This window comes from Neofelis nebulosa, chromosome 5 (assembly GCF_028018385.1).
Source record: "Neofelis nebulosa isolate mNeoNeb1 chromosome 5, mNeoNeb1.pri, whole genome shotgun sequence".
Classification (NCBI taxonomy): Eukaryota; Metazoa; Chordata; class Mammalia; order Carnivora; family Felidae; genus Neofelis; species Neofelis nebulosa.
The window spans coordinates 84,496,119-84,509,458 of NC_080786.1; the positions used below are offsets into that span (position 1 = coordinate 84,496,119).

Genomic DNA, 13,340 nt, shown 5'->3' on the forward strand with positions numbered 1-13,340 from the left:
CACCAGGCTCTCTTGGCTCTTTTTTTTAGTTATTTGATGCATCAAAAACCTAGATCTCAAGTCTGAGTCTGATGGAATGGAACTTTGGAGGGGTCCTGGGTGGGGAAGAGGGTAACTGGCATGAAGGAGTAACATCAAAATTTGTTGTAAAATAAAGATACAACACTTTGACTTGAATCTGACAGGCTCTGTGACTACTTTGACCCATATGTGAAAAGGGACACTGAAGGCTCAAGGCTTAAGACACTGGCAGCTCTCTCTTCTTGGTACATAAAGCCCTTCCTCCAGGAGCCCTGAGCCACCATGTAAAAAGTGAACTAGTCCAGGCATAGCCTGCTGGAGGAATCCAAACTAACCACGTGGATATGCCATTTGAAGAGAGATATGATGTAATGGTTGTTATTTTAAGCCACTAAGTTTTGGTCAGTTGTTATGCTGCAGTAGATAATGAGAATAGCTTTCTTCCCGTGAAAGGGGTTAATACTACTGTGGCTACATACAGGGAGCTTGTCAGTGAGAACTGCAACACGATTCCATTTTAATTATCATAATAGGTTACAGAATTACTATGGGAGAGGTGCCTTTTTGTTCTGAAAAATACCTCAATTCACCATTAGGGGTGGAAAATAAGACCCTAAGGAGATGAGTTGGTACAGAGAAGTAAAATAATATAACTAAACCACTGAATTGAAAATGGACACAAATATGCAAGTAGGGAAGAACAGAGAATAGACAAGGTAAAGAGAGATAAGGGAAGAGAAACCAAGGAGGGGCAAGCAATGTGGCCAGAGGCTAGACAAAATGACCAAGAGAAGTTTTTAAGAATATGGGCACCTAACAAATTCTTATTGGTTGCATACTCATGATGAAAATCTCTCAATTTCCCCAGAACTTCCATCATATTTTCTACCAGTAGAGGTACCTTTTGTGACTTAAAAAAAAATGGTGGAAATTAAGAAAAAAGTTTGAGTACCATGCCTACGTTGAGTTGGTGACAACAGGGACAATAGGTGTCAGTGCCTACACTAAACTAATTTAGGATAGTGGTTCTGAAGTAGGAGTGATTTTGCCCCCCGGGCAACATTTAGTAATGTCTGGAGACACTTTTGATGATCATAACTAGGACAGAGTAACTGCTAGCATCAAGTGGGCAGCAGCCAGGAATGCTGCCAAATTCCTCCAATGTGCAAGACAGCCACCCACAAGAAAGAATTGTCCAGCCTAAAATGTCAAGGTTGAGAAATCCTGATTTAGAGGAAGCAAAAGACTGAGTCAGATGTGTCCATGAGAACCTAGATCTCCTGTAGAATGTGTAGAAATCTTGGAGAAGACATTGGACTTTCCGCAACCTATTGAATGTAGTTTGAATCAATTTTATCTAAATCATCAGGGCAGGGTAGTTCTAGTTAACGTCCAGGTTACATCAAATTTAACAAATGAATCAGTAATGGCTCTTATTTGGAAGTAGCAGAAACAGCCTCTAGGAAAAGTGAGCAGAAAAGGAATTTATTAAGTAATAGAGGGCAGATCAAAGAATCATTAGAATGGTTGGAGAAAAGAACAACTCCTAGAAGAAAACTCCAGGAGTGCCTGGGTGGCTTGGGTTGGGCATATGACTCTTGATTTTGGTTCAGGTTATTATCCCACTGTCATCGGATCAAGCCCCTACATTGGTCTCTGCACTGAGTGTGGAGCCTGCTTGGGATTCTCTCTCTCTCTCTTTGCCCCTCTCCCCCCACTTCTCTCTCTAAAAATAACATAACATAACATAACATAACATAACATAACATAACATAACATAACATAACATAACATAACACAACATAACATAACATAACATAAGAAAAGAAAACTCCAGAATGGGTCCATGAAGATTTCAGTCTTCTGACAGCTGGCAGGGCCACTGATGGAATGAAGGAAGTATGGATGTAAAAGCCATCAGACAGAATGGATATTTCAAAAGAGGAAAGGAGAGGAGCTGCCAGATTGGTGAACACGTGGAGATATGGGGAGAGTGGCGGCCTGGAGAGGGCAAGAAAACTTGCACCCTTTTCCCACATGTCGCCCTAGGCATCTCTTCATCTGGCTGTTGATTTGCATCCTTTATCACATCATTTAACACACTGGTAAATGTCTATTAGTCGATCAAAATGCCCTGGTGGCAGGTCTTCAGATGTTAAAGGTTAGTAAGGAGACAGCATTGGATGTGATACACCAGGGCTCCTGCCCAGAGATCATTCTTTGTTGAAGTTGAAGAACACCCTGATGCCTCACATTGGAAGTGCTACTTATCAAGCCAGATGATAGATGATGGAAATGTTGGTTGAAAGCATCCTGGCTTCTCCCAATGTCTTTATCATTCCTAATGAAGTGCTACTTAAATGATCTTATGTGGGCTGAAAATTCAGTGGGATGAAACACAGCAGATTAAATAGGGGGAAAATCTTTTTTTTTTTCAACGTTTTTTATTTATTTTTGGGACAGAGAGAGACAGAGCATGAACGGGGGAGGGGCAGAGAGAGAGAGGGAGACACAGAATCGGAAACAGGCTCCAGGCTCTGAGCCATCAGCTCAGAGCCTGACGCGGGGCTCGAACTCACGGACCGCGAGATCGTGACCTGGCTGAAGTCGGACGCTTAACCGACTGCGCCACCCAGGCGCCCCAAGGGAAAATCTTTTAAAAAAATAAGAGGAAAAGAAAGAGAAACATGACATCAAAAAAGTTCATTTTAAAAGCATATAAACATCTTTCAGTCTTAAATAGAAAATGAAAATGCTGCACTTAGGCTTAAATTTTAATTTCCATCTTTGACCCTATAACCATAATCTAAGTCAGACCACATTGGGATAATTACTATTTCCTCCTAAGTAGGCTCTCTGTTTTTTGCTTCCCACCTTTAACCAACCCTTCTCCCACTGGTAGATTAATCTCCATAAAGCACCATCTGGATCATGGTGCTTCCTTGCAAGGAAGTTGCACATAAGTCCTTTTGCCAAAAGAAAAATATCCAAAACACAAGTGGACATCTTCAAACCACTCTATGATCTGCTCTGAACCTATTTTCCAGTTTTCTCTCCCATTATTCTCCCAGAAAAATGGTTTGCATATTGAGCCCTAAATATACCATACACTTCCAGTTTACCTTGTGACCTTGAGAAAATTAATATATTTCTCTGAACTCATAAAAATACAAAACGGAAATCACATTGTCTACACTGCCCATTGGCAGAACTGGAAGCCTTAAACTCAGTGTCCTAAAAGAACCAGAGGGTGAGGACTAGAACACAGTCTTTCTCATGCTTTTTGGTTGATACATAAGATTACCAAGTGCAACCCTTTCTCCACCAGATCTCTAAGCTGCAACCTAACATATGGAAGGCTGTAGCTCACAAGAAACTTTTTTCTTTTTTTTTTTTCAGTGCTCTTAAAATGGCCAGACCTCATTAACAGGCTCATGGAATGGTCCTAAAAGTTGAGATTACTTCAATCTCTTTCAGTATCTCTGCATAGAGTGTATATTTTGAGGGGGTAGGAATCAGTCTCAGACTGCATACTCAGGTGTGTGATAAATACTTCATTTCTTTATATTGACTGAATTTTAACTCTGAGCCCTGTTTAGTTGGTTTCTAGGAAATTCAATTGCTGTCAGTAAGGTGGCTCTCTTGATATGGAGAATAAAATAAAATTAGGTTACTCTCCCATTATGGACAAAATAAAGATAAGTTTCGTGGTATCTTAGAAACAGATGGCATAAGTTACAAAGTAATCTAAAACTCTGAGTTCAATAGAAATATAGATAGCAAACATAACAGAAGAAAATACTCCATTCTTGGAGAATAATAATGCTATCATTGGAGAAAAATAAGATTACTATTATTGGTGTTGTCGTTATAGCTAATGCTCATAATGGCAAAAGCAGGCAGTCTGCACAGTTCTCCATGTGCTCCTCTGTGGTTCCCAGCTTTACTTGTGGTTAAGTGGGCCATATGACTAGGTTCTGGCCAATCAAATGTGGGCAGAAGTAATCTTTGACCTATTGCCCACTCTCAGAGTGGTCCCTTTCACGTTATTTCTATTTTAGTCCTTAGCAATTATCCCAGACAACACTCTGGGCCCTCCAAAGTGACCTTGAAGGCTATATGTTTCAGATGGTATAGGTTCAAGCAGGAAGCAAGCTGCAGGTCTGAGTCTCTATTCTTCAGGAAAGCTCCCCTCCCCCCATCATAAATCAGATTGCTATGTGAGAAGGAAATAGCTCTGTATGGGATTAAGTCCTTGAGATTTGGAAGTCTATTTTCTAAAGCAACATAGCCCATCCTACTTCAACTAATACAATTAATAAGTGCTTACTATATACCTTGCACAGCTCTAAATGCCTTACATATACTAGCTTTTTCTAGAATGAAATAGACACATTAGCACATATTATGATGTCATGGTAATAGAATCATGTGGAAGTACAAGCCTAAAATAGTCATTGAACCCCAAGTTCACCACACACATCCTTCCAGCATTTCTTCCCCCCACCCTTCTGCTTCTCTAAATCTCACCCATCCCCAAGGAAGAAACAAAACAGCAAACAAAGGAAGCAAAGGAAGGAGTTCTAATTTCTATTTGTTTTCTGTAAAGACATAAATCCAGCCCTGCTTGTTAAGAACTCCTTGGGTGTTACGCACTCCTGTCATTGCTCCTAACTGGAATAAACAGGTGAATGAATCATTTTGCCTTTTCTAAATGCCGGCACCATCACGGTGTAGGCAGGTCTCCAGACCAGGAGATGGTAGAGCTCACTTGCCTGATGGTGTTCGTGAGTTACATTACGATTAGAGCACTTGTGGCAAGCTACTGCCTCAACTGCTCACCTTGGCCCTCCCCACTGCAAAGGAAGGACCACTCAAAGTATGAGAAAGTAAGGAGGCTATCAACAGCTTGCAACAATGAACAGCAAGGATGTGGGATCCCTCTGCGAGGCACATGGTTCAGTCTACTCTAGCTGAGGAAGGCACTAGCAAGCTGGGGAGGAGTTTGTACAGGTACTCCTAGAATGGATTGCCATGCAAAATTACTTAAGGGCCTAAGATGTATTTTATTTCTCACACAGGCTAAGTTTGGGAACATGGTGGAAGTAGAGGATATATTTTTAGTCTAAAAAGGAAGCAAAAAGCAAATGTTCCAAAGTGGGATCAAAAACACCTCCAAGCAGGAGGGAGAAAGCCTCAGAACCCGGGGAGTGGAAGAGAGCAATACTTCTGCAGGCTCTGGTTATGGCAGTGGCCCCAAAAAATGAGATGGCATATAAGTGGTCAGAGACATAGGAAACTTCAAAACAAACTAAAAACTAAATGGCAAAAGTTTTCAGTGATGGAAAGATGGAAACAGATTGAAGAAAACAACTGGTGTATTGCTTAAGCATGCATATGCATACCAGTGGTATGCTACTAAATGTTTAATTAGCTTTACAAAAAAATTACGCATATTTATGCAAGTTTACGATACGTTTGACTAGGAATAAATGCTTGATTATTTTGATTGCTATCTACTCAGCAAAGAAGTTGCTCACATTATTGACCTATGAGTTGAAATCTGACATGAATATTGGTTGCTATTTGCCTACACATTAATACGAGGAAAATGAAACAACAAAGGCATATGTGAGCACTTAAATAATTCATGATAATGTGCATGACTTCTTTACTGAATCAGTTAAAATGTTTTAAATACTGGAAGGATATTTCCTCAGTTTTCTGTGCTCTTCACAATGAAATAGCCACAGATACAACACACTTCTAAATGTAACCCATAGTAGGGGTGCCTGGGTGGCTCAGTCGGTTGAGTGTCCAACTTCAGCTCAGGTCATGACCTTGCAGTTCGTGAGTTTGAGCCCTGCGTGGGCTCTGTGCTGACAGCACAGAGCCTGGAGCCTGCTTCAGATTCTGTGTCTCCCTCTCTCTGCCCCTTGCCCGCTCATGCTCTGTCTCTCTCTGTCTCTCAAAAATGAATAAACGTTAAAAAAAAAAATTTAAATTTAACCCATAGTATTACTGTTTTTTCATAACTTTCTTAAGCTTAAACAATCAGCAAAATAATAAATCAAGCCCTGATTGGTAGTGTTTGCTGACTTCTATGGTGTAAATACTGCCACAATAACTAATGTCAATGAATGCAGGGTTGGAAAGAGATATGCAGCACACTATCATACGATATTTCCACCACATGGATATACTGGTCATAGATAACCATGTGCATAGAAAATAGTTCTTTTTCTAATTAGTGGTCATAGGTAACCTCTGGAGTCCCCCCAGATTCCTAGTCTTCATGATCCTTTTGAATCTGATGGATTTGCGGTTTCTGATCATGCTTAGGTGAAATCTTCTGGGGGGCTGTGAACGCTCAGAGGTCTTAATCTCTTCCATGTACAGGGAGGGTAGTTAGGGGAGAACATTCTCCTCTTTCTGGCCTCTAGGAATCTCCACCCTCCAACTTTTGCTTCTCCAAGGCCCTCTCTCTACTCCTAGGCTCCTAGCAAAATTCCAACACAGGCTTAAGCTTTCATAGAAAGCTTTCAGCAAAACAGCCTTTGAATTCCCCCACACTACCTTCCTGCTAACCTCCCTGATGTGAAGAAATTACAAAAGCTGTCTACTCTTTCAATGGTGGAAGGAAAAGAGAAGTCTGGAAAAACAACATAAATTCAATTTAAAACTTTACCTCACCTCAGGAGTGTGTAGGGCTGAGGCATGTCTTCAGTTTGAGTATCTACAATGGAGCCATACTTTCTTAGCCAATAAGGTATTTTAGTAGTCCTTGGTGCGGTTTTTTTTTTTCTTAATAATTAAAATACTTGTGAAAACTCAACAAAAATATGACAAAAACCTCTAGCCAGATTCAAAGAGGGATAACCACTAAGCATAAGACCTACACAGCAGAATTAAAGATTATAGTCATCAGTCAATACTTCCTTTGCTACATAAAACAAAGTAAACCCCTTGACCTTAGAAGAACAGGGAAGAAAAAGAAAAGATGAAGCCTGTGAAAACCGGAAGGATATGTTATAGGTAAATGGCAGCCTAGTGTCTAGCACATTAAATGGGTGTCCGCTGGGTAATAGTCATCATAGCAGTCATTATAATAGAAAGATCCAGAGGAAGATCACATCCATGAATTTGTTGTCTAGGAGTTTGTTCACTATAGGGACAGGAAAAATTTTAGACAATAATTTTGCATCTTTAATATGATGACAAATCTTGGCCTCTAAGATACAGGCACAGAAAGCAATAAAGATAAGTGAGAGGAAATATTTCAAGGTTTACAATGCAGAAATAACTTTAGAAATTACTTAGAAGGCAAAAGTGCTACTGTAGCAAATGAAATTTGTGACATGTAGTGCAGACTTGAGATTTCTTCTTAGAAAGGACAAAGGTATAAAAGTCATTAAAACAAAGAAAATGATGAATATGAAGAACAAAGATTAGAGAAGTATAATTTTGAAACTACAGCTATTTCTGATGTGGCTGAGCTGCATAAACTGGATAACTCACACTCACACACACCAACAACACACATACACACACTCCTTAGTATCAGAGAGAGAGATTGGTCAAAAGAATTTAAATGGAGCTGTGAGGTAGGCAGAATAAAGCCTCCCACAAAGAAGTCTGCATCTGAATCCTTGGAACCTGTGAATATGGCAAAGGAGAATTAAGAATTCAGATGGGGGGTGCCTGGGTGGCTCAGTTGGTTGAGTGTCCGACTTCGGCTCAGGTCATGATATCACGGTCCATGAGTTCGAGCCCCGTGTCGGGCTCTGTGCTGACAGCTTGGAGCCTGGAGCCTGTTTCAGATGCTGTGTCTCCCTCTCTCTCTGACCCTTCCCCATTCATGCTCTGTCTCTCTCTGTCTCAAAAATAAATAAACGCTAAAAAAAAAAAAAAAAAAATTATAAAGAAAAAAAAGAATTCAGATGGAATTAAGGTCGCTAACCAGTTCACTTTAAAACAGGAAGACTGGGGGCAACTGGGTGGCTCAGTCGGTTAAGCGTCTGGCTCTTGGTTTTGGCTCAGGTCCTGATCTCACAGTTTCGTGGGTTCAAGCCCCACATCGGGCTCTGTGTTGACAGTGTGGAGCCTGCTTGGAATGCTCTCTCTCCTTCTCTCTGCCCGTGCCCCACTCATGCCATCTCTGTCTCTCAAAAAGAAATAAACATTAAAAAATAAATAAAATACAATAGAAAGATCATCCCAGATTATCTGGATGGGCCCAATGAAACCACAAGCGTCCCTAAATGTGGAAGAGAGAGGTAGGAGAGTAAGTGTTAAAGGGATATGATGTTCCAAAGATTTAACCAGCTATTGCTAGCTTTGAAGATGGAAGTGAACCAGAAGCCAAGGAATGTGGACAGCCTCTAAAAGCTGGAAAAGGCAAAACAAACAAACAAACCAACCAACAAACAAAAAACAACTTCTCCCTGAGAGCTCCCAAAAAAGCAGCAGCACTGTGGATATTGTGCTTTTAGCTCAGTGAAACCATATCTTATTTCTGGCCTCTAGAACAGGAAGAAAATAAGTTTGTTTTGTTTTAAGCCATTACATTTGGGGTAGTTTATTACAGCAGCAATAGGAAACACAGAGAGCTGGAATAAATTCTACATAGCACACAGCCTGCCTTCCATACTCCTCCTTTGCTCTTCCCTCTCACACCCACAAAACAAGAAAGTGAAATGCATTTTATTTCCTTCCTGAATCATTTTCACAAGAAGTATGTGATACATTTTACAGCTATTTTGATGAAAACTTTCTAATACGTACAAGGTGAACAGACAAGTACGAGGAGCCCTCGTGGACCTACCATCCGGCTCCCATAATTATCCACATTTGGTCACTCTTGTTCCATCTAATTTCCACCTACTTCAACCCTCCCTAGTCAATCAACTTAGAGATGTATATAAAATGCATGTACACATACTTGAAACTTGGAATACACAAATCCTAGCTGTACATTTTTAAAATGTTTATTTATTTTCAAGAAAGAGAGAGAGAGAGAGAGAGAGAGAGAGAGAGAGAGAGAGCACAAGTGGGGGAGGAGTAGAGAGAGGGGGAGGAGCAGAGAGAAAGGGACACAGGATCCAAAGCAGACTCTGCGCTGACAGCAGTGATGTCAGGGGCTCGAACTCACGAACTGTGAAATCATAAGCTAAGCCGAAGTTGGGTGCTCAACTGACTGAGCCACCAGATGCCTCAGCTGTACATTATGCTAAACAGATACATACAAGCCATTCAGACCCCTAGCATATGAATATCTATCTCTGTATTCCTAAAAAGTTTCCCAATGTTGCTTTCCCACTTCCAACATCCATTTTCCCATAAATGGAACATCCTCTTTTGATTTCAACATGTCTGTTAGACTCATTCATGTCGTTACAAATCCAGTAGCTCTTCCCTGTTTGGGTTGAGTAGTATTTCCTTGTACAAGTTTGTTTATCTATTTTTTGTTGATGCACATTTGGTTTGGTTCTAGTTCTTGGCTATTGTGAACAAAGCTGCTATATACATTTTTATACAATCTTATTTGTGCACCTGTGTTTTATGTCTCTTAGATAAATTTTAAGACTGGAATTGCTAGACAAACGGGGAGCTGTATGTTTAACTTTGTAAGAAACTGCCAAACATTCTTCCAAAGTGCTCATACCATCTTACATTTCCATCAGCAGTGCCTGAGAGTTCTGGTTGGCTCACATCCTCGCCTAAAGTCTTTTTAATTTTAGCAGTTTTAGTGAAGATACAGTGGTATCTCATTGTGGTTTTAATTTGCATTTCCTGGATGACTAATAACATTGAACACTGTATATGTTCATTGGGGATTATATATATATAATAACATATATATGTTATATATATGTAATTGGCACCTCGATCTTGTACTTCCCAACCTGCAGAACTGTGAGAAATTTCTGTTCTTTATAAGCTACCCAGTTTATGGTATTTTGTTATAGCAGCACAAATGGACTAAGACATAACCCAGTTAAAAATTGAAGCAAGCACTACACAAAAGAAGATATAGAGGTATATATATATATACACATACACCTGGTGTGGAGGTTGGAGATTTTATATATATATGTCTTGTTCTGGTCAGTGAGAGCCTCTTTCTGGTTCATAAATTTTTTTTGCTGGAACTTCACATGGTGGAGAAGTTAGAAAGCCATATGGGGTCTCCTTTAGGTTGCTAATCTCATTCATGAGGGCTCCACTCACATAATTTAAGGCCTCCCAAAGGTCACTAATTCCAACACATTATGGACATTAGGATTTCAACATAGGAATATGGCAGGGGTAGGGGGATGATACAAACATTCAGATGATAGCAGGCTGTTTATCTTATTACTGAGTTGTGAGATTTTTTTCATTTTTTGAAACATTTACTTATTTTTGAGAGAGAAAGAGAGAGAGAGAGAGAGCAGGGGAGGGGCAGAGAGAGAGAGACACAGAATCCAAAGCAGGCTCCAAGCTGACTGTCAGCACAGAACCCGAGGCGGGGCTCAAACTAACAGACTGCAAGATCATGACCTGGGGTAAAGTCAGATGCTTAAACGACTGAGCCACCCAGGTGCTCCAAAAATTTCTTATATATTCTGGATATGTATACTTTGTCAGACATATATTTAAAAAATGTTTTCTCCCAATGTGATGCTTGTCTGTTAAATTATATCAGTGGTGTTAGTTCATTAGCAGAAGTATTTTAGTTTGATGAAGTCCAAATTTATTAATTTTATTATTTTGTGGTATTACTTTCTGTGACATAAGAAATCTTTGTCTACTCCCAAGTTGCAAAGATATTTTTTATTTTCTTCAAAAGCTTTAGAGCTTTTTATTTTTACTTTTAGGGATATGTCCCAGCGTATACAACTTTTGTGTATATACTAGTTTTTGTATATGATATAAATTTATATTAAATTTTATGTACAGCATGTGTAGGGTATATTCTTTTCCACATAGATATCCAATTGTTCTAGCATCATTTATTGAAACAACTTCCATCTTTATTGAACTGCTTTGGTGCTTTTGTCAAAAAACAATTGACTGTACAAATGGAGGTCTATTTCTGAACCCTCTATTTTGGTCCCTTGATCTGTTTCTTCTTATCCCAATACTATACTGTCTTGATTATAATAGTAAGCCTTGAAGTCAAATAGTTGTAAATACTCTAGTTTCGTTCCTTGTTTTAGAATAGTTTGTTAATTTCTACAATATGTGCCTGCTGAAATTATGTTGAGAATGGGCTGAATATATAGACCAATTTGGTTCTAACGCCTTGGCAGCCTACTAAGCAAACCAAAACCTAAAGCTTATAAATACATTAAGGTTAAGAAAGCATACCTAAGGCAACCAATCACAGCCAATGAGGCTTTCCCAAATAAGGCAACCACATAAAGCTAAAGCCAATCAAATAATTTCCTTGTTTTGCTTCCCTTTCTTCTTGATATAGTCAGTCTTGCCACTGACTCCTGTTGATGCAGCATTCCTAACCACTTCTGGCTCGACACTGCTGAATTCAAATCAATTTTTGATCAAATAACATCTTACAATTTTTAAGATGCCTCAATTTATCTTTTAACAATGTTGATTCCAACCTTTCATTTATTTTTTATTTTTTTTTAACATTTATTTTTGAGAGACAGAGCATGAGCAGGGGAGAGGGGGAGAGAGGGAGAGAGAGAGAGAGAGAGAGAGATACAGAATCAGAAACAGGCTCCAGGCTCTGAGCTGCTTGTTAGCACAGAGCCTGATGCAGGGCTCGAACTCACAAACTGCAAGACCATGACCTGAGCTGAATTCAGTCGCTCAACTGACTGAGCCACCCAGGCGCCCCCTCCAACCTTTCATTATTACATGCAAGGCAAACATAAACATCACATGTATGTCTTTGCACATGTGGGAATGATTCAGTGGGATAAAGGCCTAGAAGTAGAACTGAAAAAAAAGGGCCTTGTGAAATGTAAAGATAACCCATACATGAAAGAGGTTACCACTGTTTGGTTTCTCTTATTTTTTTCTAAAACAACTAGGAAGCAACAGTAACAAAGGAATTTTTGCACAACTCTACAATCCCGGAAAAAGCTAGTTTGCGTAGGTCAGTATAGCAAGTTCCTTTCTGTACCTGTCACTAAAACAGTTACCACAATAAATATAATAAAGAAAATCCTGGAGTCCTGCATTTGGGAAGTTTCCTGCTAATGGCTAGGTCTACTTACTTGGCTTTGTTGTGAATGGATGGATACTGACTTAGGATTCTGATGACTAAGGAAAAAGGAATTTTTCAATATTTTGTGTATGGGGGGGTGCTCTTGAAGTGAAGAGGGGGCCCTTTGATTTTAGTCCTGGTTTTGCCACTAAATAACTTCATTACGTTTCACAGGTCACATCCCTTTTATGGGCCCCAGTTTCCTCATAAAATGACAAGAGTAGTAAGGGGAAAACGTATTTAAAGTCCTAGAATTGATTCGATTACTTAGGGAGAAAATGAAGATAGAGAAGGAAAGGGACCCAGGATCTCTGAAATCTGGGACCCTCTTACACGGAGAGTTTTTGGGAGAGGAGCCAGCAAAGGAGAATGGGGAGCAGAAAAGGAGAATGTTATGTCCTGAAAACCAGGAGAGGGAAGCCAACAAAGAAGGAGACCGCTGAGCACCCAGGCTTCTGAGCTGAATGCTGAGAAGTCCAGTGTCCACTGACAATATGGAATTGTTGGAAGCCTTTACGCAAGCCATTTCAACAAATGAGTTCAAGTCAGACGAAAGTCAGTTAAAGAGCAAACAAAATCATTTGTGATGCCTTTATAAACTGCTCAAGCTTATTGCAAACCCACAGCTGGTCTAATTCATCGGAGCCCGTCTCAGATCCGACCTTCAGAGATTCTAAAGCACTTAGTCCATGACTCCTCTTGCCTCCCAAGATTGTTCTGAGAGTGTTTTATAAACAAAGACACCGAACAAAAGAGTGGGGCAACCGTTGGTTTTCATTATTCTATTACACTATTACTGTATTCATTTTGTACTCGCTAGGCTCCTCCAAGCTCCGTAAATACCTACATTTTCTTAAATTGGCAGCCACCCAGAGAGAATTTATCAATCCGGTTTCCTCGCCCGGCACCCTGCCAGTCCCTGCCCAACTCTCAACCCCTCACCTCTCCAAATCTTTGACCTGGGAAACTCAATTTCGTAACTCCAACCCGGAAACAAAGAAGGAGGGAAGGGGTGGTGGGAGGCGGAATGCGGCTGTCTCCTCTGGAGGCTCTGAGCGCAGTCACTAATCCTCCACGGACCGTTTGTGCTGCCCTCCTAGGA

The 13,340-nt window shown here is 40.1% G+C and overlaps 1 protein-coding gene across 1 annotated transcript in view; it reads right to left on the minus strand.

Moving 5' to 3' along the window:
- Positions 1-13,340, minus strand: part of LOC131512343 (probable cation-transporting ATPase 13A4) — a 155,598-nt gene that overhangs the window by 141,484 nt on the left and 774 nt on the right. The window lies entirely within an intron of this gene.